Below are 23003 nucleotides of genomic sequence, written 5' to 3'. Positions count from 1 at the left end.
TTGATAGCTTTCTTTGCCTCAAACTTGATATCCAAGGGAAGAAGTTCAATCGCCCATTTGGCCACTCGACCAGTTGCATCTCTATTGTGCAGAATCTCTGACAGTGGAGCGTCGCTGACGACTGCAATGGAATGATCAGAGAAGTAGTGTGCAACCTTCTTCATGGTCATGTAAATCCCATATACAAGCTTCTGGTAATGAGGATATCTTTGTTTTGAAGGGGTCAAAACTTCAGAAACATAGTATACTGGGCGCTGAACTCTGAAGGTCTTTACTTCCTCTTCCCGCTTGACCGTAAGTACTGTACTGACAACTTGTCCCGTGGCCGCAATGTAAAGCAGCAGAGGCTCTTTACTGATTGGGGCAGCAAGCACCGGCTGGGTGGAGAGCGGAGCTTTGAGGTCTGCAAACGCTGCATTAGCTTCTGGAGTCCACTCGAATTTGTCAGACTTCTTCATCAGTCGGTAAAGAGGCAACGCCTTTTCACCGAGACGGGAAATGAATCGACTTAGGGCGGCCAAGCAACCTGTAAGCTTCTGTACATCATGCACGCGCACAGGGCGCTTCATCCGGAGTATGGTGCCAACTTTTTCGGGATTGGCGTCGATCCCTCGTTCGGAAACGAGAAAACCGAGTAACTTTCCACCTGGGACTCCAAATGTGCACTTTGATGGATTGAGCTTGATATCATACCTCCTGAGGTTGGCAAAGGTTTCAGCAAGGTTAGTCAGCAGGTCAGAACCTTTCCGTGACTTAACCACAATATCGTCCATGTATGCCTCCACATACCGACTGATTTGAGTGAGTAAACACTTCTGAATCATCCTCATGAACGTGGCCCCGGCGTTCTTGAGGCCGAATGGCATGGTGACATAATAGAAGCACCCGAATGGAGTGATGAAAGATGTTTTGATCTCATCGGGCCCATACAGATGGATCTGATGGTACCCGAAGTAGGCGTCTAGAAAAGACAATCGCTCACACCCCGCGGTCGAGTCGAGTATTTGGTCGATGCGAGGGAGAGGAAAATGATCTTTTGGGCAGGCCCGATTGATATGTTTAAAGTCGATGCACATGCGAAGCGACTTGTCCTTTTGGGGGACCGTGACAACATTGGCGAGCCACTCGGAGTGGTAAATCTCTCGGATGAACTCCGCTGCTAAGAGCCGAGCCACCTCCTCGCCAATAGCTTTCCTCTTCTGGACGGCGGACCGTCAAAGATGCTCTTTCACAGGCTTAAACTTTGGGTCGACTCGTAGACGGTGCTCAGCCAGCCCCCTGGGAACTCCAGGCATGTCAAAAGGTTTCCATGCGAAGATGTCCCAGTTCTCACGGAGGAACTGGATGAGCGCTTCTTCCTATTTGGAGTCGAGCGTCGTTGAGATGTGAGTCGGAGCAGCATTGGGGTCGGTCGGGTGAATGTGGACTGGCTTAGTTTCACCGGACGACTGAAAAGCTGACTCTGAAGCAGGCTTCTTGGCTCGCAGCAATTCACTCGGATCAGTAGTCTTCTAGTACTCTTGCAACTCGACTACTGCCATTTGAGCATCAGCGATCTTTGAGCCCTTCTGAAAACACTCTTCTGCTTTCTTCCGATTGCCTGTAACAGTGATCACACCTCCGGGACCAGGCATCTTCAACTTGAGATACACATAGCACGGTCGAGCCATGAAGCGTGCATAGGCTGGCCTGCCCAGAATAGCATGATAAGCACTTTGGAAGTCCACAACCTCAAATGTCAACTTTTCCTTGCGGTAATTCTTTGAATCACCGAAAACCACATCGAGAGCAATCTGGCCGAGTGACTCGGCTTTCTTTCCAGGAATGACTCCATGGAAGCTCATGTTGCTGGTACTGAGCCTGGACATCGGAATGCCCATCCCTTTCAACGTTTCTGCATACAGTATGTTCAGGCCGCTGCCACCATCCATCAGGACTTTGGTCAGTCGAGTGCCTTCGACAACTGGATCGACCACCAGAGCTTGCCTCCCAGGGGTGGTGATGTGCGTGGGGTGATCAGACTGGTCGAACGTGATGGCAGTCTGAGACCACTTTAGGTAACTGGCTGTTGCCGGGGCAACCATATTTACTTCACGGTTAATGACTTTCAGTCGACTTTTGCTGTCGACATCAACAAAAATCATCAAGGTGGAATTGACTTGGGGGTACCCGTCGTCACTATCTTCCTTATCCTCAACTTTGTCTGACTCTTTTTCCTTGTCCTTGGACTTCTTGCCCTGGAACTGCTGGATCAGGAGCCGACACTGTCGAGTAGTATGCTTTGGGTAAATGAGTTTACCCTCTTCATCTTTCTTGGTGTGAATGTGACACGGCAGATCCAAAACATCATTTCCGTCTTGATCTTTTACTTTCTTGGGGTTCCAGGGCCCCTTAGGTTTCCCCTTGAATTTTCCCTGGGTCACGGCCAGGGCCTCCCCAGGAGCGGCTGGCTCGGCCTTCCGCTTCTGTTTCCGACTGGAATTGCCTCCGGTTTCCTAGGCGACTTCTTTCTGCTTGCCACTCCGGAGTCGATCTTCATCTTCACCATTAGCGTATTTGGTGGCAATTTCCATCATCCGATTCAGAGACATTTCTCCAGTCCGACCGAACTTCAGATTCAATTCTCTGTTCTTGACGCCTTCTTTAAAGGCACAAACTGCTTGGTGTTCTGGTACATTCTCAACCGTATGATGCAAAGTGATCCACCTCTGGATGTAATCCCTTAGAGTTTCACTCGGTTTCTGCACGCAAGACCGCAATTCTGTAAGGCCTGCCGGTCGCTTGCATGTTCCTTCAAAGGTCGTGACAAACACTCGGGAGAGGTCCTCCCAAGTGTAGATGCTGCTGGGTGCTAACTGATTCAGCCACGCTCTGGCTGAGCCCTCTAACAGGAGAGGCAAATGCTTCATAGCCACCTCATCATTGCCGCCACCAATCTGGACAGCCACTCGGTAATCTTCGAGCCAAGTGTCAGGCTTAGACTCACCGGTGAACTTGCTGACCCCAGTCGCCAACCTGAAATTGGGAGGAATCACTGCGGCTCTGATGGCTCGACTGAAACACTCTGGCCCTGAAACATGTACTCCGCTGCTGGCAGGCGCATCTCTGTCATGTCCTTCTCTGTGAGCCCTGTTCCTATCGACCAAACCTTGAACGAGGATGGATCTCGTGTCAAAGCCTGGTTCCCTGGGGTCGACTGGAATCCTCCGCCCAACACTCTGAGGGCGTCTGTCATCCTGCTGTCGAGGCGCATATGACCCACTCCTTGGGGGAGGGGTTGGCACTCGACGTCGATCATCACGATCGAATCGGTGATCATACTTCTCATTTCTTCTGTATTGATCGTGTCGGTCTCCACGCCCCTCATGCCTCGGAGGCGATCTTGGGCTATGAGCCGACTGCACCGTATCTGCTACAACGGATCGACTGTAGATCCTATTCCGTGACTGAGAAACAGCGGAATTCTGGTTACCCGCTGCCCGGAGCAGCGCCCTGATTTGCAACAAGCCCCTGCCGGCCTCTGACTGGGAGGGCTGAATTGATTCTGCTATTCGAGCCGCGGCTGCCAAATTCTGAATGGGAGTTTGATATACCTGAGTAGGCGGGAAGAGCTGACGTCGACTAGACTCGGGTGCCCGCTGACGCGCTTGCTCGTCGAGTGCTCGCTGGAGATTCTCCATTCGAGTGCGCTCGGCCAAGTTAGCCAAGCGCGCGTCCTCCAAGGCTCGGGCCTCGGGGGTTTCTCCAACGATAGGAGTGTGGAGTGCATCCATGTTCCGGCGGCGAAGCTCCTCTCGCTGCAGCGACGTGAGAGGCTCAGGGAGATACTCTTCGTGGGGATGCGACGGGCCGCCTCCACCTGCGCCCCCGTCGGTATGAGGAAAACTAGGAGGGCTGCGTGTCCCATCAATTGCTAGAACTTCCGCCGCAGGGTCACTGCTGTCGCATTCGGATGCGGTCTCTGTGGAGCCAGTCGACAGGTCGAACAGGCCGTAGAGGGATTCGTCGGGCTCGATTGCCGCGACTTGTGGGGTGGCCGACTGGCGAGCCACTGCATGCCTCACCCACCTCTGAAGTCTCGATCGACCAGAGCGCTTGTGCCGGCGAGAGACGAGGCGGGGAGACGACACGGGAGCCGACCGATACTGGGTCGACGGCTGCCATAGGAGGACGCCACGAACACACGCGCGAAAGTGCGTCGCTCCGCGGACGGGGAGCGCGTCGATGTCGAATGGAGCCTCCTGAAGCCAAGCGGAGTCGTCGGTGATGAATGTGAGCGCGCCGAGATGGATCCGCGGCCCTCCACCAAAGCTCCGCATGAAACCATGATCAAGGGGATCGGAAAAATTGCAACTCCTACAATCAAGCGCTAAGATTCCGGCCCCACGGTGGGCGCCAACTGTCGTGGTTCTAAGTCTGACAGTGATGTAGGGGGGTAAGTATGGAGAGGCTAGATCTTAGCTATGTAGAAGTTGTAAGCACACAAAGATGTACACGTTCAGGCCCTTCTCGGAGGAAGTAAAAGCCCTACGTCTCGGTGCCCGGAGGCGGTCGACTGGATTATATGTGTGAGAATGACAGGGGTGCGAACCCCTGATACTGAGGAGGGGGGTGGCTTATATAGAGTTCGCCAGCCCTCTCCTGCCCTCAATAATGCAGAGTTTAAAGTACATTAAGGCTGGGCGTTACTGGTAATGCCCCTAATAAAGTGCTATAATGACCATAAAGGCTACTTAATGACCGACCGTTTGCCTGCGGAGTGACTTTAGATCTCCTGGTAGTCGAGTGGTTGGCTTCGTGGTCGAGTGATAGCTTCTTGGTCGAGTGTCTTGAATCCGTCGAGTGGGATACCTTCAAGTCGATTGAAAGGTGACTTCTTCTAGGGATGTCCTTGGGTAGGGCTCTTTGGACAGGTCCGTGCCCCTACCCTAGGTACATAGCTTCATCACCAGGCTCCTCATCTACAAGTCCCGTCAAGATGCCACCGCTCCACCTCATCGCACGCAAGTAACCAATCAATGTGGTGTCAACCTCCCAAGCAACTAGGTGGATGAAGTCAAGCACGTGGCGACATAATGAAGAAGCAATTAGCTTTATTTACACCCGTCCAGGAGGCGTGTCAAGCTAATAAGCGGTGCAACATGCTTGCCGAGCTTCAACCTCGACACGACACCTGGTGATGCATTTAATGCTTATTGTCCTCACTGCCAGAGTTCGGTATGATAACACTGTTAGCTATCTAATCACATTGAAAAGACTGTTTTGCCACTGTGGTCATCCCTTAACCTATAAAAGGAGGCCTGGGGCAACCTAGCAAGGGGTTCGAACGTTTGATCCCTCACCCTTGTATACGCGCACCTGCTCTCCCCAAGGCACCTTGCCAGGCTTGAGCATGCTGCGTCTTCATCCACCTCTAGATCAATCCATCAAAGCAGTAGTAGGGTTTTACGCTACAAAGTGGCCGCTACAAAGAGAGTTGCCCATCACCACGTTGCCCTGTTGTTTCTGCTCTTTGTGCGATGTGACCGTCCACTTGGCGAACCACAAAGAGGCAGCCCTGCCCCATGGGTGATCGAGTTTCCACAGCGACAGCAGCGCCTTTTGGAAGGGAATGGTGTTGAAGAGTCATCACTGAATCCAGCCACCAAAAGCCATATTCTATGTTTTCACCCCGAAGAATAATTCCAAGCATTTCTAAGCAATGCCTTCAGCAAGATAACATGGGAAAACATTGTCATTGCAAAGTATGAGCAACTCGGGTAAGACCTAGGGTTTTCACCCTAGGGCACGAGAGTGGGCACTTTCCGCGATGCCGACACCTACATCATAGCAATTCCTTGACATGACGGTGCCACCCGCTCACCATAGAAAGCGACCGCCAATGTAGGGATGCGGTAGGCAATGCCTGCCGCCTGTGTACTTGCAGATGGGATCACGTCCACAATGTCTCACCACTAGAGACCACTGACTGGGCTAAGAATCATACCGTCAACATTGAACAACCATACCCCTCTGTGTCAAGTAGCCGTTCATTGATTGCATCTCACATCCAAAGGAAAACTGGCTGGAGTGAGAGCCGCCAAAACTACAAAAGGAGCCTTCCAGCTGCATCCCACAACCTCGCCAGAACAAGTAGCCAGCATCAGTTTCCGGATCTCGAAAGAGGACCCCTGACGAAGACACTTCGGTGGCCACCGCATTACGCAGCTCGAGTGGGTGGCTGGTGCCGTCACATTCAGGCCTAAAGGAGAAATCCTCCCATATGAAGCACCCGACTGAAGCTACTACCAAGCCAATTATGCATCGGAGTTGGCTGCATGCCATCGCTATTTATGGTAGCCAACTTAGTTGAACATTAGGCTAATCGGCGATGATTGTAGGTAACCTAATAGGAAGTTGCTTCCTGTAGCAATAAATTTGATTCCCATCGCACCAAAGTTGCTTTTGGAAAAAAGATCATCGAAACATACTCACATATGGTCTAGTTTCAAATATCCCATCACGAGAGATCCAATGAGGAAAATGGATGGTAATTATGGCGTGTGGTTCAAAACTATAGTATTTTGAAAACAAATTAATTCAAAATTAAATACACGACTGAAATTTTCGAACATAGCGATGCACTTTTCTCCAAAATTAATCTTAAGGCTCCCAACTAAGAGATATCTTACACCGCAAAAAAAACTAAGAGATATCTTGTCTAAAATCTAGGTCATCCATTCTTAAATATAAGCCCTTTTAGAGATTCAATACGAACTATATATGGATGTATAAACATATTTTACAATTTAGATTTACTTATTTTACTCCTTATGTAGTCTATATATCAGAATATCTAAAAAGCCGTTTATTTAGGGTGCGTTTGATTAACGGGTTAGCCACCCAAGGGATAGGGATAGTCATATCTTATTGGATAGCAGTCGTTTGGTTTGTGGATGAGCTGAGATGAGATAGGATAGGGATAGCCATATACTCCCTCCGTTCCAAATTACTTGTCATGGTTTTAGTTCAAATTTAAACTAAAACTACAACGAGTAATTTGAAACGGAGGAAGTACTGGAAATATACATCTAATATCCGGCCCCGCTCACACGCGAACAAAACATTTTCTCTCGCTGAGGCGCTGACCTCCCAAAAGCAGTGCATGGGCTTCCGTGTACGTGGTGCGCGGGCGCACGTTGGCCGTTGGCGGCTGTACTCTGTACACAGACGGCCGATGCTGTACCGGCTGTATACGGCGTACGCGGCCGGCCGATGTTGTATTGCCTGTATACGGTGTACATGGGCAGCCTGCTATGACGTGGTGTACATGTGTGTGATGTGCGTGCGCGAGCTGCTTGGTGCGGGGAGTTGTGTATGCCTCAGTTGATGAAAGAGATAAGATGAGAAAAAAAATAATAACAAAGTATGGAAAAATGGTTATCCCAACCATGTTTCATCCTTCAAACAAAAAAAGATAGGCTACCATCACTCACCAACCAAACAGAAAAAAATGCTATCCCTAGCCAACTGAAAATGGTGGAGCCCCACCCTTAATAAATTAGGATTAAATATTGCTTTTTTTGGTTTGGATTGCAGACCAATAACTTTTACCTGGTGCCACCTACACGGCTACACCGGAAGTGTGTTGATTCTGTTGTAATAATGCCAAAACTACCGAGGGTTTATACGAATTTCAATGGTAGGACCGTGGTTGTTTTTTTTGATCGGTAATTATTCCATGTATACTGGACAATTTTGATGAGGTTACACAAAAATGAAAAGAAATGATTGAGTATCATATAATGATACTGTATCATAATAAATAATGTACTATTATAAGGTCATCTAAGATACTAATCGATAATACTATGCATTACAGAGAGAGTATCATACATTTTCATCATATGCACGATGCTAACTTACTATACTACCCACTACGGGCAGCCTTAGAGAGGAGAGATGCTCGGTTCGTTAACTCCGTAAAACTCCACCGTAAGTTTAGCATTTTTTTATTCTTCCGGAACAAATGCAATTTTGCGCACTCTACATGGTCAGTTATTCAAATAGCGTCTAATTTGTATTCTCTCACAAGGTGTCACCAACATTAATGGTCACTAGCTGTTGTATCCTCCTACAAGCGTCGCTAACTTTTATAGTCACCAAACAGATGGAATTCCAAATAGGTTTAAAATGCTAATAAGGGTTGGAGTGCATGCATAATTATGGCCGTTTTAGATATGTATTGGATTTTTTAGTAACATAAACTCTTCTCCTCCTTTGCAGGCGAAGTGTGGAGGCGGCGGCTGTCCTTCACTTGGACAGGAAGTGTTCCCGGCGGTGAAATCGAGCGCGAGGAGGACACCCTGGGGGAACCTGTTGAGTAGCGTCGTGTTGTCGTCGATGCCGCAGCTGGACAAAATCGGGACATGCGCTCGTACCTCGCCCATGACGACTGACATGCCCATAAGCTCGAGCGGGTAAGACTGCTTGTAGACCTGTGATCCGTTGAAGTCGCCAATTGTTCTCTTCTCACCAAGGAAGACACGAGGGGGGACGAAGGAGTCATTGCACGAGACCTCGAAGCCATCACGGAAGCAACCCCGGCCGATACCGAATGGGAAGGGGATGCTGATGTTGCCGCACTTTTTGGGGCAACCAGCAAGTGTGACGGCATCGGCAGCCAGGATGGTGTGAGTCGTTGCTGCAAGGAGGAGGAAGAGGAGGAGGAGTATGGTCAGAAGCTGGGCGTATTGCGAGGGCATGGTCATGGTGCGCCCTTCAAACTCTTCCTCTGCGGGTGCGATGCATAGGCTTTGTACTTTGTTATAGTTATAGAAGAAGCAAAGTCGCCGCTAGATTAATCAGGGGAGGCATCTTGGGCCGTTGAGGTTACAACTTGCTATTCTGTTAGCAAATTGGTGCAAGTATATTTGGGTTAAGTCAGCCATCAAACAGTTGACCAGCCGGGCTCTTGGATTCACGTGCTCGACATGTTCGAACGTGGAGGCGTGGAGTGTTTTCCCTCAAAAAAAGAGGCGTGAAGTGTTTTCCCTCGCCGCCGCGGAGGTGGCTTTGCAACTTGGGATCACAGCTATACCTGCAGCCTGCAGGATTTCCCCGTTCGTCTACATAAGAAAATAAGAAAAGTGAGAATGCACTCAGCTAATCGGCATGATCGCAGCATCCCCCTACAAGGATCAAACTTTCCTTTACTCCCTCCATTCGGAATTACTTGACGCTCAAACCGATGTATGTACCACTATGCCGGATGGAGGTAGTAGTATTGCTACAATTATGGCTTCTACATTTGCATCAGCTGTTTTTTACTGGAGCAATCGACGTATGTTCCTTTGTGGTGGTCATTTCAGCTGCATTAAACCTAGGTTTGACTCATGTTGTTAAACCTGGCAATGACGATGCTTTTGCGTCGCTTCCTTGTTGAAGGCATTGCTCGGATTTGCTCGGACATGTTCTTCAGGGTGAAAACCTAGAATCTGACCTTTGGCGGTTGGTTCCGGTAACGGAGGCGCTTGAGCGTCATTTCCTTGATGAAGGCGTTGCTGTTGAAGAACGTCGTTGTCCTTCTGGTGTCAAGAGATGGTTGGTGCGGATATGGTTTATAATAGTTTGTCGATCGATGTTGATCGCTTCAGGGTCTTTTTTCTTTTATACTCGTTTGGGCATAGCTTTGGTCTTGTATGACTTTGCTATTCGCCGGCGTTTTTTGTGTGTGTGTGTGTGTTGGAATTGGCTGTGTGCATCCTAGATATGCAGAGGCCGGGTGTGTTAATAAAATCCATCCTTTGTCGAAAAAAATTTCAGCTGCATTAATTGTATGATTTCAACTGAATCAAAATGCAAAAACAATAATACTTTGAGAATAGAACTTTGTACAGGTATTGCGATATTTTCACCCTATGTGCTTTGCTTCAATTCTTGGATTAGCTCCCTATGCGTTTTCAATAGACAAGTAGCATTATCAAAGTAATCCCTAGCCCAAGTAAATGCCCAAGTGGTTCAGAGGACGCGATGGTCAGCAGCTTAGCCGATCAATCCATCATTAGGATATTGATTAACTATTAGTCTACAAAGTGGATCATGCCGTTTGATTATAAGAGATCTTCTATCATTAGCTAAATAATGGCCAAGAAACATGTGGCCGGGGGTCATAACTGGGCACTTCTCGAAAACTAAAAAAACCAAACCACCTCTCTCTCTCTCTCTGTGTGTGTGTGTGTGTGTGTAGCTGGGTGTTGCTGATTTTGATTCAGAAAATATGTGATATCTAAGATTTTAAATGGTTTTGATGTTGAAGTGGAAGCTTTGACTGGATACAAAGTCAACTTGATGCATAAAGGGTATTGGTGGATGGTGGCATGGTCAACACCTCGGTAGCAGAGAGCATATCTAGTGATACGGCCTACTGAACGTGATGTGGTGATACGATGCACCGCTGAACGTGATGACGTGGTCCCACTGGCCGCGTACTGTCGACTTGGTGATACACGATATACGATGCACCAGTGTATTCTGGACCGCCACGTCACGTTCAGTGGGACGCGGCTAGCCACTTCGAAATATGCAGAATACACCCTGAATTATATTCTTAATGTAACGTGAGGCCTTTTCCTAGTACTAGTCTACCAACTGCACTTTCGTTGACCTTTCCAAAAATGCAAAGTTTCAATGCACACACACACACACACACACACACACACACAAACCTAGAGATCCTCTCAAGTCTTGGTTTTGTGCCATCTCCATATTTTATTGTTATATTGATAAAGTTCAATAAAATAATTTCTCTTATATTGATAAACACAAACACACAATTAAATATCTTATATTGTGCCATCTCCATATTTTGTTGTTATATTGTCCAAGAAAGTAACCAAGAAATTCAGTGTGTTTTCATCAATATAAGAGAATTTATTTTGTCGAACTTTATCACTAATTCAAAATTAGTACTTTCATAGATTATCATAACTGAAAGTAATATAAAATGTAAAAAAATACAACAGAATTAGTATGAAAATTGAAAGACTTAACATACCAAACTAGTCTCTTATTGTTCATGGAAAAACTTTTTGATTTTTTTATATTACTTTCAACTATAAAATCTATAAAAGTACTATTTTTTAATTTTTGTGGTTGGTCTTCATAAATTCCATGTATATTCTACTACGTAAAATATAAAACATTCTTATGCAGCTAGACAAACGACCTATATATGTTATCTTTGCTTCCACTAAAGCTAAATTGTATTTTTTTAGAGAACATGCGAACAAGCATTTGCATTAGCTTCTCTTTTTGCGGGTAACATTTGCCTTTATCTTGAAGAGGAGCGGAATCTATTTTAGTGAATATTTGTTTGAATAAAATGCACCATCTCATATAGAGGGGCGTTTTGGCATCCGGGAGCATATGCTCCTGGTTTTTAAAATGTCTTTTAAACATACTTTGAAATGTCACAAAATTTGGATAAAATGTTTTGCACGCACATCTCGACATCAGTTTTATACATCAGATTTTAGATGGTTTTGTTGTGTGATTTGAGATGCTATGAAGAATTTATGTCTTGCACATGTTTTATAAATATCGTGATGCAAATTATCTTGTCCAACTTCCTATTTGTGATGCAAAATCTTCCTATGCCAAACTAATACAATATAGCTAATATTATCAAAATTATTAATATTTTTGATATTATTGACGATTGTAGAGGCCAATTTAAAAACTTACAAATGTAATAACGTTTTATATCGTCGAAGGGGAAATTGTTCTAATATCTCCCGTCCAAAATGTAAGGTATATATTAGTTTTTTAAAACGTCAAACGTCTCTAACATTGACAAGTTTTTATGGAAAAAATGTCAATGCCTATAAGACCAAATCAGTATAGTTAGATTTTTCATGAAATATACTTTCATATTTTCTTTATTTAATATAGATATGTTGATATATTTTGCTATAAACTTGGTCAAACATAAAAAAATGGGATAAGTATATTTTTCGCCCTCGAACTCTTCGATGCTGTAAAATTTCTTTTTTTTTGTATTATTTTTTTATTTTACTGTTCACCAAGTTACTGTTTCACGATGTACTAGAACCGCCCGAAGCGGCACGAGGGACGAAAACTATCCGGTTTTGATAGTTGAGGGACGAAAACTATCCGGTTTGGAGTTCAAGGACGGGTTCTAAACTCTCGGAAGAGTTCGAGGACGAACAATATACTTATCCCAAAAAAAATTATAAAACTGAGGGAGTATAAGATTATTTTTGCGATTTTTTTTGTCTACTTCACTTCCCCCCCCCTTCCCCCAACCCCCTTCCCCTTCTGGTGTCAAGAGATGGTTGGTGCGGATATGGTTTATAATAGTTTGTCGATCGATGTTGATCGCTTCAGGGTCTTTTTTCTTTTATACTCGTTTGGGCATAGCTTTGGTCTTGTATGACTTTGCTATTCGCCGGCGTTTTGTGTGTGTGTGTGTGTGTTGGAATTGGCTGTGTGCATCCTAGATATGCAGAGGCCGGGTGTGTTAATAAAATCCACCCTTTGTCAAAAAAAATTTCAGCTGCATTAATTGTATGATTTCAACTGAATCAAAATGCAAAAACAATAATACTTTGAGAATAGAACTTTGTACAGGTATTGCGATATTTTCACCCTATGTGCTTTGCTTCAATTCTTGGATTAGCTCCCTATGCGTTTTCAATAGACAAGTAGCATTATCAAAGTAATCCCTAGCCCAAGTAAATGCCCAAGTGGTTCAGAGGACGCGATGGTCAGCAGCTTAGCCGATCAATCCATCATTAGGATATTGATTAACTATTAGTCTACAAAGTGGATCATGCCGTTTGATTATAAGAGATCTTCTATCATTAGCTAAATAATGGCCAAGAAACATGTGGCCGGGGGTCATAACTGGGCACTTCTCGAAAACTAAAAAAACCAAACCACCTCTCTGTGTGTGTGTGTGTGTGTGTGTGTGTGTGTAGCTGGGTGTTGCTGATTTTGATTCAGAAAATATGTGATATCTAAGATTTTAAATGGTTTTGATGTTGAAGTGGAAGCTTTGACTGGATACAAAGTCAACTTGATGCATAAAGGGTATTGGTGGATGGTGGCATGGTCAACACCTCGGTAGCAGAGAGCATATCTAGTGATACGGCCTACTGAACGTGATGTGGTGATACGATGCACCACTGAATGTGATGACGTGGTCCCACTGGCCGCGTACTGTCGACTTGGTGATACACGATATACGATGCACCAGTGTATTCTGGACCGCCACGTCACGTTCAGTGGGACGCGGCTAGCCACTTCGAAATATGCAGAATACACCCTGAATTATATTCTTAATGTAACGTGAGGCCTTTTCCTAGTACTAGTCTACCAACTGCACTTTCGTTGACCTTTCCAAAAATGCAAAGTTTCAATGCACACACACACACACACACACACACACACACACACAAACCTAGAGATCCTCTCAAGTCTTGGTTTTGTGCCATCTCCATATTTTATTGTTATATTGATAAAGTTCAATAAAATAATTTCTCTTATATTGATAAACACAAACACACAATAAATTATCTTATATTGTGCCATCTCCATATTTTGTTGTTATATTGTCCAAGAAGGTAACCAAGAAATTCAGTGTGTTTTCATCAATATAAGAGAATTTATTTTGTTGAGCTTTATCACTAATTCAAAATTAGTACTTTCATAGATTATCATAACTGAAAGTAATATAAAATGTAAAAAAATACAACAGAATTAGTATGAAAATTGAAAGACTTAACATACCAAACTAGTCTCTTATTGTTCATGGAAAAACTTTTTGATTTTTTTATATTACTTTCAACTATAAAATCTATAAAAGTACTATTTTTTAATTTTTGTGGTTGGTCTTCATAAATTCCATGTATATTCTACTACGTAAAATATAAAACATTCTTATGCAGCTAGACAAACGACCTATATATGTTATCTTTGCTTCCACTAAAGCTAAATTGTATTTTTTTTAGAGAACATGCGAACAAGCATTTGCATTAGCTTCTCTTTTTGCGGGTAACATTTGCCTTTATCTTGAAGAGGAGCGGAATCTATTTTAGTGAATATTTGTTTGAATAAAATGCACCATCTCATATAGAGGGGCGTTTTGGCATCCGGGAGCATATGCTCCTGGTTTTTAAAATGTCTTTTAAACATACTTTGAAATGTCACAAAATTTGGATAAAATGTTTTGCACGCACATCTCGACATCAGTTTTATACATCAGATTTTAGATGGTTTTGTTGTGTGATTTGAGATGCTATGAAGAATTTATGTCTTGCACATGTTTTATAAATATCGTGATGCAAATTATCTTGTCCAACTTCCTATTTGTGATGCAAAATCTTCCTATGCCAAACTAATACAATATAGCTAATATTATCAAAATTATTAATATTTTTGATATTATTGACGATTGTAGAGGCCAATTTAAAAACTTACAAATGTAATAACGTTTTATATCGTCGAAGGGGAAATTGTTCTAATATCTCCCGTCCAAAATGTAAGGTATATATTAGTTTTTTAAAACGTCAAACGTCTCTAACATTGACAAGTTTTTATGGAAAAAATGTCAATGCCTATAAGACCAAATCAGTATAGTTAGATTTTTCATGAAATATACTTTCATATTTTCTTTATTTAATATAGATATGTTGATATATTTTGCTATAAACTTGGTCAAACATAAAAAAATGGGATAAGTATATTTTTCGCCCTCGAACTCTTCGATGCTGTAAAATTTCATATTTTTTTTTGTATTATTTTTTTATTTTACTGTTCACCGAGTTACTGTTTCACGATGTACTAGAACCGCCCGAAGCGGCACGAGGGACGAAAACTATCCGGTTTTGATAGTTGAGGGACGAAAACTATCCGGTTTGGAGTTCAAGGACGGGTTCTAAACTCTCGGAAGAGTTCGAGGACGAACAATATACTTATCCCAAAAAAATTATAAAACTGAGGGAGTATAAGATTATTTTTGCGATTTTTTTGTCTACTTCACTTCCCCCCCCCCTCCCCCCAACCCCCTTCCCCTTCTGGTGTCAAGAGATGGTTGGTGCGGATATGGTTTATAATAGTTTGTCAATCGATGTTGATCGCTTCAGGGTCTTTTTTCTTTTATACTCGTTTGGGCATAGCTTTGGTCTTGTATGACTTTGCTATTCGCCGGCGTTTTTTGTGTGTGTGTGTGTGTTGGAATTGGCTGTGTGCATCCTAGATATGCAGAGGCCGGGTGTGTTAATAAAATCCACCCTTTGTCGAAAAAAAATTCAGCTGCATTAATTGTATGATTTCAACTGAATCAAAATGCAAAAACAATAATACTTTGAGAATAGAACTTTGTACAGGTATTGCGATATTTTCACCCTATGTGCTTTGCTTCAATTCTTGGATTAGCTCCCTATGCGTTTTCAATAGACAAGTAGCATTATCAAAGTAATCCCTAGCCCAAGTAAATGCCCAAGTGGTTCAGAGGACGCGATGGTCAGCAGCTTAGCCGATCAATCCATCATTAGGATATTGATTAACTATTAGTCTACAAAGTGGATCATGCCGTTTGATTATAAGAGATCTTCTATCATTAGCTAAATAATGGCCAAGAAACATGTGGCCGGGGGTCATAACTGGGCACTTCTCGAAAACTAAAAAAACCAAACCACCTCTCTCTCTCTCTCTCTCTGTGTGTGTGTGTGTGTAGCTGGGTGTTGCTGATTTTGATTCAGAAAATATGTGATATCTAAGATTTTAAATGGTTTTGATGTTGAAGTGGAAGCTTTGACTGGATACAAAGTCAACTTGATGCATAAAGGGTATTGGTGGATGGTGGCATGGTCAACACCTCGGTAGCAGAGAGCATATCTAGTGATACGGCCTACTGAACGTGATGTGGTGATACGATGCACCACTGAACGTGATGACGTGGTCCCACTGGCCGCGTACTGTCGACTTGGTGATACACGATATACGATGCACCAGTGTATTCTGGACCGCCACGTCACGTTCAGTGGGACGCGGCTAGCCACTTCGAAATATGCAGAATACACCCTGAATTATATTCTTAATGTAACGTGAGGCCTTTTCCTAGTACTAGTCTACCAACTGCACTTTCGTTGACCTTTCCAAAAATGCAAAGTTTCAATGCACACACACACACACACACACACACACAAACCTAGAGATCCTCTCAAGTCTTGGTTTTGTGCCATCTCCATATTTTATTGTTATATTGATAAAGTTCAATAAAATAATTTCTCTTATATTGATAAACACAAACACACAATAAATTATCTTATATTGTGCCATCTCCATATTTTGTTGTTATATTGTCCAAGAAAGTAACCAAGAAATTCAGTGTGTTTTCATCAATATAAGAGAATTTATTTTGTTGAACTTTATCACTAATTCAAAATTAGTACTTTCATAGATTATCATAACTGAAAGTAATATAAAATGTAAAAAAATACAACAGAATTAGTATGAAAATTGAAAGACTTAACATACCAAACTAGTCTCTTATTGTTCATGGAAAAACTTTTTGATTTTTTTATATTACTTTCAACTATAAAATCTATAAAAGTACTATTTTTTAATTTTTGTGGTTGGTCTTCATAAATTCCATGTATATTCTACTACGTAAAATATAAAACATTCTTATGCACCTAGACAAACGACCTATATATGTTATCTTTGCTTCCACTAAAGCTAAATTGTATTTTTTTTAGAGAACATGTGAACAAGCATTTGCATTAGCTTCTCTTTTTGCGGGTAACATTTGCCTTTATCTTGAAGAGGAGCGGAATCTATTTTAGTGAATATTTGTTTGAATAAAATGCACCATCTCATATAGAGGGGCGTTTTGGCATCCGGGAGCATATGCTCCTGGTTTTTAAAATGTCTTTTAAACATACTTTGAAATGTCACAAAATTTGGATAAAATGTTTTGCACGCACATCTCGACATCAGTTTTATACATCAGATTTTAGATGGTTTTGTTGTGTGATTTGAGATGCTATGAAGAATTTATGTCTTGCACATGTTTTATAAATATCGTGATGCAAATTATCTTGTCCAACTTCCTATTTGTGATGCAAAATCTTCCTATGCCAAACTAATACAATATAGCTAATATTATCAAAATTATTAATATTTTTGATATTATTGACGATTGTAGAGGCCAATTTAAAAACTTACAAATGTAATAACGTTTTATATCGTCGAAGGGGAAATTGTTCTAATATCTCCCGTCCAAAATGTAAGGTATATATTAGTTTTTTAAAACGTCAAACGTCTCTAACATTGACAAGTTTTTATGGAAAAAATGTCAATGCCTATAAGACCAAATCAGTATAGTTAGATTTTTCATGAAATATACTTTCATATTTTCTTTATTTAATATAGATATGTTGATATATTTTGCTATAAACTTGGTCAAACATAAAAAAATGGGATAAGTATATTTTTCGCCCTCGAACTCTTCGATGCTGTAAAATTTCATATTTTTTTTGTATTATTTTTTTATTTTACTGTTCACCGAGTTACTGTTTCACGATGTACTAGAACCGCCCGAAGCGGCACGAGGGACGAAAACTATCCGGTTTTGATAGTTGAGGGACGAAAACTATCCGGTTTGGAGTTCAAGGACGGGTTCTAAACTCTCGGAAGAGTTCGAGGACGAACAATATACTTATCCCAAAAAAATTATAAAACTGAGGGAGTATAAGATTATTTTTGCGATTTTTTTGTCTACTTCACTTCCCCCCCCCCCCTCCCCCCAACCCCCTTCCCCTTCTGGTGTCAAGAGATGGTTGGTGCGGATATGGTTTATAATAGTTTGTCAATCGATGTTGATCGCTTTAGGGTCTTTTTTCTTTTATACTCGTTTGGGCATAGCTTTGGTCTTGTATGACTTTGCTATTCGCCGGCGTTTTTTGTGTGTGTGTGTGTGTTGGAATTGGCTGTGTGCATCCTAGATATGCAGAGGCCGGGTGTGTTAATAAAATCCACCCTTTGTCGAAAAAAAATTCAGCTGCATTAATTGTATGATTTCAACTGAATCAAAATGCAAAAACAATAATACTTTGAGAATAGAACTTTGTACAGGTATTGCGATATTTTCACCCTATGTGCTTTGCTTCAATTCTTGGATTAGCTCCCTATGCGTTTTCAATAGACAAGTAGCATTATCAAAGTAATCCCTAGCCCAAGTAAATGCCCAAGTGGTTCAGAGGACGCGATGGTCAGCAGCTTAGCCGATCAATCCATCATTAGGATATTGATTAACTATTAGTCTACAAAGTGGATCATGCCGTTTGATTATAAGAGATCTTCTATCATTAGCTAAATAATGGCCAAGAAACATGTGGCCGGGGGTCATAACTGGGCACTTCTCGAAAACTAAAAAAACCAAACCACCTCTCTCTCTCTCTCTCTGTGTGTGTGTGTGTGTGTAGCTGGGTGTTGCTGATTTTGATTCAGAAAATATGTGATATCTAAGATTTTAAATGGTTTTGATGTTGAAGTGGAAGCTTTGACTGGATACAAAGTCAACTTGATGCATAAAGGGTATTGGTGGATGGTGGCATGGTCAACACCTCGGTAGCAGAGAGCATATCTAGTGATACGGCCTACTGAACGTGATGTGGTGATACGATGCACCACTGAACGTGATGACGTGGTCCCACTGGCCGCGTACTGTCGACTTGGTGATACACGATATACGATGCACCAGTGTATTCTGGACCGCCACGTCACGTTCAGTGGGACGCGGCTAGCCACTTCGAAATATGCAGAATACACCCTGAATTATATTCTTAATGTAACGTGAGGCCTTTTCCTAGTACTAGTCTACCAACTGCACTTTCGTTGACCTTTCCAAAAATGCAAAGTTTCAATGCACACACACACACACACACACACACACACACACAAACCTAGAGATCCTCTCAAGTCTTGGTTTTGTGCCATCTCCATATTTTATTGTTATATTGATAAAGTTCAATAAAATAATTTCTCTTATATTGATAAACACAAACACACAATAAATTATCTTATATTGTGCCATCTCCATATTTTGTTGTTATATTGTCCAAGAAAGTAACCAAGAAATTCAGTGTGTTTTCATCAATATAAGAGAATTTATTTTGTTGAACTTTATCACTAATTCAAAATTAGTACTTTCATAGATTATCATAACTGAAAGTAATATAAAATGTAAAAAAATACAACAGAATTAGTATGAAAATTGAAAGACTTAACATACCAAACTAGTCTCTTATTGTTCATGGAAAAACTTTTTGATTTTTTTATATTACTTTCAACTATAAAATCTATAAAAGTACTATTTTTTAATTTTTGTGGTTGGTCTTCATAAATTCCATGTATATTCTACTACGTAAAATATAAAACATTCTTATGCACCTAGACAAACGACCTATATATGTTATCTTTGCTTCCACTAAAGCTAAATTGTATTTTTTTTAGAGAACATGTGAACAAGCATTTGCATTAGCTTCTCTTTTTGCGGGTAACATTTGCCTTTATCTTGAAGAGGAGCGGAATCTATTTTAGTGAATATTTGTTTGAATAAAATGCACCATCTCATATAGAGGGGCGTTTTGGCATCCGGGAGCATATGCTCCTGGTTTTTAAAATGTCTTTTAAACATACTTTGAAATGTCACAAAATTTGGATAAAATGTTTTGCACGCACATCTCGACATCAGTTTTATACATCAGATTTTAGATGGTTTTGTTGTGTGATTTGAGATGCTATGAAGAATTTATGTCTTGCACATGTTTTATAAATATCGTGATGCAAATTATCTTGTCCAACTTCCTATTTGTGATGCAAAATCTTCCTATGCCAAACTAATACAATATAGCTAATATTATCAAAATTATTAATATTTTTGATATTATTGACGATTGTAGAGGCCAATTTAAAAACTTACAAATGTAATAACGTTTTATATCGTCGAAGGGGAAATTGTTCTAATATCTCCCGTCCAAAATGTAAGGTATATATTAGTTTTTTAAAACGTCAAACGTCTCTAACATTGACAAGTTTTTATGGAAAAAATGTCAATGCCTATAAGACCAAATCAGTATAGTTAGATTTTTCATGAAATATACTTTCATATTTTCTTTATTTAATATAGATATGTTGATATATTTTGCTATAAACTTGGTCAAACATAAAAAAATGGGATAAGTATATTTTTCGCCCTCGAACTCTTCGATGCTGTAAAATTTCATATTTTTTTTGTATTATTTTTTTATTTTACTGTTCACCGAGTTACTGTTTCATGATGTACTAGAACCGCCCGAAGCGGCACGAGGGACGAAAACTATCCGGTTTTGATAGTTGAGGGACGAAAACTATCCGGTTTGGAGTTCAAGGACGGGTTCTAAACTCTCGGAAGAGTTCGAGGACGAACAATATACTTATCCCAAAAAAATTATAGAACTGAGGGAGTATAAGATTATTTTTGCGATTTTTTTGTCTACTTCACTTCCCCCCCCCCTCCCCCCAACCCCCCCCCCCCCCCCCCCCCCCCAATACCCGGATCCTGGCTCCGCCCCTAGCACGCCCGCACTCCAGTGGCGCTTGAGCTCGTGCACCCGGAGCATGGTGGCGCACGGCAGGGAGCGCAGGACGAGCTGCCGGAGTCGGCGGGCCGGAGGGATCTAGTACATCATGAGCTGCCGGAGTTCGAGCCGGAACATTAGCCTCCCTTTCCTCCGATGCGAGCATGAGATAGGAGTCGCGGGGAGAAACGCTCCAACCTCTGTTCGGGATAGAAACGAAGCGGTACGCCACTTCCCAGTGGCATGGTGGGTAATTTTCAGCGATTTCGTTGTACGCAAAGCTGTAGAAGCTGGGGTGGAGCTGCTGCCAAAATTACACTACCGGAATCTGCAGCTTCCAAAAATCTGCTGCACAAAAAAATGCCTTTGGTTCAGATTCTGCTTTTCCAAAGCAGAAGTTCGCTTTGGCAGCCAAATCAAACGGACCAGAGTATACAAACTTCATTCGAGGGGGAAAATTAATTGCTGCAAACTCTCATATAGTACATAATTATTTCAAGGGGATTCGGTTGCTCGGCGTCCTTCGCCAAGACGCAGGCGGCGCCTGACTAGGTCCTGGCGGACGAGGAGCTAGCAACAGCGTGACCGGTCAAAGACCACCAAGGAGACCGACGCCCACAACCACCGCTGGATCAGCCAGGACCTCCTCTAGATCAGGGTGGTCGAGTTGGAGCGTGAGCTCTGCGAAAAAGAGGAGAAGGCGTGGCGCAAGGCAGAGGCGGACGCGCGGCGACTGTGGCGCAAGCACGACGCCTCTTCCGGGACAGATGCCGCGGCGGCTGGGGCGGCTTATGCCACAGCCGCGACGACGACGATGACAACAACGGCAGTGATGACGATGGCGGTTCCAGTGGCCTCGAAGGCCATGCTTATGAGGTCACCATCTGGTATTTCCTGTAGTTTTAGTTTAGATTAGGTTCAGGTTAGTTTTAGGTATTGAAATTGTTAAATTTCATCTGAATTTGCATGTAATATATCAAACTAGTTAAATTTCATCTGAATTTCATGTTTAAACTGCTTGAAATGGGGGGATATTTGAGGGACACCGTTGGATAGTGTCCGCTCGGCCGGATGTCCGTGGACACGTTTGAGGGTGTCCGTCTGATGAGCCACGTTGGAGATGCCCTAAGCCCTTTGCATATAATATAGTACTCCCTCTGATCCTTATTACTTGTTCGCTTATTTAGTACAACTTTAGGACACTAGTAGTACTATACGAGCGACAAGTAATATGGATCGGAGGGAGTACTATCTCTAGGAAAGACTGGATTTGTGCTAAAATATATATATCTCATTGCATTGGGTCTTGTGTTGATGGAAAAATATCAGTAGTAAATTTTACTAGCTCGATCTATCATTGATTGTAATTAAATGTACCATCACGAATAAATCGTACTATGCATTGAGTTAAGCGAATATGGATAGAGTAAAATCACTCGCTCCCTCGGTTAATAATTACGGAGTTACAATACCAACCAAAAGAAACATGCATGGAAATAAGGAAATGACCTGATGAAATAACAGGATCGTCCGTGTAGGGCAGATTTTAATTAACCATTGTTATTTGCAACCAAAAGCGAAAGATAGTATAATTAAGAAGTTTTACTTCTTTTTTTTTGTGTGGACTTTGCTTGAACTTGCTGCAACTCAAGTCTCCCATCACCAAAAAAAAAAAAAAAAAACTCAAGTGTCGACTGTAAACCACAGATATTCTCTGGTCCCAGCAACCTCATTGCTTTCAATGCAAACCTGGAATGTAATTCAGAAAAGCAGATGTTTGGTTTTGCAACTCTATTTGATGTTCCTTTGGGTGGATTGGTTTGATGGTTAATCGCCGTCCACAACACTGAGCATCTAGCAAATGGTGGACAGTAAGACAACATCTACTTTAATTTTTGTTTGTCCTACAAATTAGGTAATGGTTTTTTAACCAATGTTTGGACTTGTTGCAACAGAATTCACATAGTTAAAAGATATTCGATCATGCAGTATAACTGAAGTAGTGTTTAGTTTTTCTGCTCTGTTGGCCCGAAACCCTGACGATCCAAGCTGATGAGGATCGGACCAATAGGAACATGCATGGACATAGCGACCTGAATCAACAAACAATAGAATCGTCGGTGTAGGGCAGATTATAGTTAACCATTGGCATTCGCAACCAAAAGCAAAAGGTAGTATAATTAAGGAGTATGCTGGAACGGAATCTGGTTCTTGTTCATCCACATCTTTCTACTTTGCTTCAATTTTTTCTTTTTCTTTTGCTTCGAAAGGGCCTGGGGAGGGGATTAAACGCAGCAAGAGCCGGTGTGATTTGATTTAAACAAATATAGTATATCATACATAGAGTAGTAAACAAACAAATCCTACTATACATCA

The 23003-nt window shown here is 42.2% G+C and overlaps 1 pseudogene; it reads right to left on the bottom strand.

Annotated features, from left to right (window-relative positions):
• The window catches only part of LOC125513676 (wall-associated receptor kinase 4-like), a 107244-nt pseudogene that overhangs the window by 19501 nt on the left and 64740 nt on the right, over positions 1-23003 (bottom strand).

The sequence above is a fragment of the Triticum urartu genome, chromosome 6A (assembly GCF_056163025.1).
Source record: "Triticum urartu cultivar PI428250 chromosome 6A, HENAU_Tu73, whole genome shotgun sequence".
NCBI lineage: Eukaryota > Viridiplantae > Streptophyta > Magnoliopsida > Poales > Poaceae > Triticum > Triticum urartu.
This window is presented reverse-complemented; position numbering and strand designations above follow the sequence as displayed.